At 33.0% G+C, this 3,943-nt stretch overlaps 1 long non-coding RNA gene across 2 annotated transcripts; it reads right to left on the reverse strand.

Moving 5' to 3' along the window:
* Positions 1-211: 211 nt before the first annotated feature.
* On the reverse strand, positions 212-3,566 carry LOC129312540 (uncharacterized). 2 transcript variants are annotated; one of them, XR_008593615.1, is made up of 6 exons: positions 3,249-3,566; positions 3,035-3,143; positions 2,022-2,638; positions 1,447-1,490; positions 1,235-1,354; positions 212-430 (listed from the first exon to the last, which is right to left on the reverse strand). It is a non-coding gene; the product is annotated as an uncharacterized LOC129312540 (long non-coding RNA). The 2 variants fall into 2 exon arrangements; XR_008593614.1 differs by having other exon boundaries at positions 2,022-3,143.
* Between the last annotated feature and the right edge of the window lie 377 nt (positions 3,567-3,943).

The following is a 3,943-nucleotide window of genomic DNA, read 5'->3' on the forward strand; positions in this document are numbered from 1 at the left end:
GGCTCAATTTTCTTGTGATGAATGTATCCATTTGGGCATTACATGAGGATACTAGGGATATGTGAAAAATTAGAGTCAACCTAAAGGTTGTATAGTTAAACGATATATTTGTGAGAATGCAGTTGAATTTTATACTAAGTACTTATCAAATGTCAACCATATTGCTCTTCCGACTTCTCGGCATGATGTAACACTGATGGAGAAGGAATCATGGGCAATAAAGTAGTTACAATCTACAACTTATAATGGGAACAAGCACATTTATATGTACTACACAACTCTGTAGAGGTTAAGGAGTATGTAGAAATTCACATGGCCAAGCTTAAGTGGGATAACCCTAATATATCGGAGATTTAGTATGCAAACAAACATAATAAGAGTTTTACAATTTGGCTGAAACAGCACATTCTTGAGAAGTTGATTGCCGATCCTGATACAATTTTTTGAAAAATTAAAATGATTGGCAAGAGAACTAAATAAACAAGTTCTTTCCTTTACCGGCTATCTCATTAATAGGTACACATTTATACTAAAGAGCAAGATGATCGAAGCACAATGCAAATAGTGTTTGTAACTCTTATAATCCAAACAATGCATATATCTAGTACTAAAGAACCACTACTACAAAAAAATGCTTTTCAGAGCACTTAGTTTTTTCTATGGGAGCGCTTTTAGCTCTTGAGTGGAGAGCTTTTTAGAATTCTCTTGTATATTAGAGAGCTTTTCTAGAAATTCTCTTGTAGGATTAGATTACAAGAGCGCTTCTCCTAGAAGCACTCCCGTAGGCCTTCACAAAATACCTACAAGAGCGCTTTCCTTAGAAGCGCTCTTTTTGGATGCCTTACAAGAGCGCCTCTTCTGAAAGCGCTCATATATATATATTTAAATAAAAAAAAAAAATTTTCCCTTCTTACAACATTCTCCAATAAATTTAAAAATAATTAATTTTACAAAACCTACAATTTACTTGCCCATCACTATCAAATTGATTTCATCACAAAAATAACTTGTAATATTAATAATTAATGAATGGGTCTAAAAAACAAACCACTCCAATTCATTTTTCAAACAAAAAAATATACATAAATTTAGTAAAATCAAATTGATACACATCCCTCACATTCACTACCAACTCTGGACATGCTAAACAAACTTATTCCTTAAATTGTCATGATAACTAAAAATCAACTAACTTCAACTTAAAAGGATAAAATTGATAATAAAACATTAGTACCTCCCCTAACTTCATGAATATTGGATTTCCCAACAATGACAGCTCCACATAAACATTGGACGCTTAACAAAGCAAGCATCCTTTTTACGAGGCCTTTCTTTGTGCAGCCACTATGTTCCACTACAAGGAAATCCAAAACAACTAGTACACCTAACAAGATATCACAAAAAGGAAATATGTGGGTGTAACTAAAAAGATACTGCAAACCAAACCTCAACGATCCCAAATCCTTCTTTCACTTTCTTCCCTTTAGACACTGCACAAAATAGACAAATTAGACTAATCCAACCATGTTCTAGTGGCACAATAATTTATTACATGTTTGTCTAAACTTATGAATCATGAACAATATTGCAACCGAACAAGCCCATTATGAGATGTCTAACTTGTTAATTACAGCATTTGAAAAGACAAATTAAAGACATAGAATAGCATAGAGATTAAGGAATTGAAATTATTAATCTAGAAAATCCAAAAGGAAAACGAAATTACATCCATATGTATCAAACAGCAGAACAAGAGGCAGTCACGATCAAGAACGAACTAATGTACACATTTTAAAACAATAGGCATTTCTTATATGCACTTTTGATTATATAAGGAGAAACTCAAAAAAGAAAACATTAAAAGATATTAATAATCTAGATCATTCACAGACAAAAATTCCCACACCGTGACCATCAAAGAATGTCATCAAGTGGGAAGAGAAAGCAAAACAAATTGTGTGGCTTACAAGAATAACTATGAGATATTCCATAGCTCTACACATACAACAGAGCCGACCTACCCGATCAGTAGTGCTTCACATGGTATTATTAACCTTTGATAGAATCACTATACTCCACTTCCAATGTCCAGCCTATTGCAGCTGCGTCTAGTTATGGAAGTGCAAAATTTGCCGACAAGTAAATTCAGTGCTGTTTTTGTACCCTGCAATAATGCAGCAATATCATGAAGTCATAAATCTTCAAACAGTTAGGAATGAAGTATTTTTTCTCAAACTAATATCAAAATAACTTTTGGGATCTGCCAAATATAAGCAAAAGGGAGAACAAGTTGTATCACAGAGATGAGCTCGTGCAAAACATGGCATAACAGTACGCTGTTTGGAGTCGTACAGCAGTAGGGCCATTTCAGAATATAAGGAAAAAAAGAAGCAGCTAGGCTGGCTGGCTGGCTATCACATTTTGTGTTGAAATCCATCCGGCAATCTTGTTTGGACCATACAGGAAGAGCTGTCTAAAGCCAACAAAGAACATGTCAGATAATTTTTTCTCCAAAACAAGCTGGTTAAAATTTGATGCATTTGACATTACAAGAATAACTAATAAATTTTCATAAACAATGAAAACAAAAGCACATGCCAAGCGGTAAGTCCAAGTCCACCATCTGCTGCTCCTTCAACTACAGGAGAACTAGAGTCAAACTAGAGAAAGTCCATGATAGAAAATATATTATAAGCATAGAAATGAAGGGGGTTTTACATCTTCAACTTATAATCATGATACAAAACTGATTTAAAAAATCATAATTGACACGTCTAAACAAAACTCTAAATATGAAAATGTGGCACGACGAGCTTTTGAATATTCATTAAAGGTCTTGCGTTTGTGAAATGAAAATTTTAAGCTATCTTACCCAGTGACCATTACTGCTAGTTGATGAAGAACCAAAATAGTTCAAAATACCCTTTTTTTTTTAATCTTATTGAGATGAAAAAGAAAGTTGGTTAATTACCCTACAAATCAAACCCAACACAGTAAACCCCAGGAATCAAACTAGTGAAATTAAAATACCAACATTAGCAGACGAGTCCTGATGAATCAATTCTAATACATCCTTCAAGCCTCTCATCAATTTAGTGTCTGCGTTCTTATTTGTAGACCCGTTCAAGGTAACCTCAACAATCCTTGTTAAAAAAAAAAAAGGTTACACTACAAGCTAAAAAAGATCTATAGCAGTAAATACACAAGAACAAGAATAAAGAGAGGAGTCGAGACTCAGAGAAGTTTACCCCATGGCAGCAATGGATCACGAGACCTAGAGATCGACGCAAGAACGACACGAACCCACAGAGGAATTCGACCGCAAAACAGCATGAGATCTGAACGGATCTCAATGGAGCGAACGGACTTTGACCTGACAGAAAACGCGCTCAGATCGTGGAACGGTGTGATGAATCTTACAGAAATTGACTTCGACGGTGCGATGATCTAAAGGGACTTCGGCGGCTAATGGCATCGACTTCGACGGCGGACAACGTGGGGCTGCAGGGTAGAAGAGCTGCAGGGTAGAAGAGAGGAGCTCGAGGGTGGGTGTGGGCTATGTTAAATCTTCAAAAGTGAGTAGCAGATAAAGACCTAGATATAAAAAATTAATATTGTTTTATTTATGTTTTATATTTTTTAAATATAAAATTATTATATACAATAAAAAATTAATGTTATATTATTTAACTTTTATATTCTTAAAATACAAATTTTTTATATACAATAAAAAAATTAAATTTATAATTTCGTAAATTTTAGTGACTATATAAAATAAAATTTTACACATTATTTTTATTAAAATAGTTTGTAATTATAATACATTAAAATTAATAAATTAATTAAAAATTAAATTTAAACTAAATTAAACACAATAATATTAAATATATTAATAACTAGATATAAATAAAATTATAAATATATTATTCATAATTAATTAAGA

The sequence above is a fragment of the Prosopis cineraria genome, unplaced genomic scaffold, assembly GCF_029017545.1.
Source record: "Prosopis cineraria cultivar Desert tree isolate PC_DT_omini unplaced genomic scaffold, ASM2901754v1 PC6, whole genome shotgun sequence".
In the NCBI taxonomy this organism is placed as follows: domain Eukaryota; kingdom Viridiplantae; phylum Streptophyta; class Magnoliopsida; order Fabales; family Fabaceae; genus Prosopis; species Prosopis cineraria.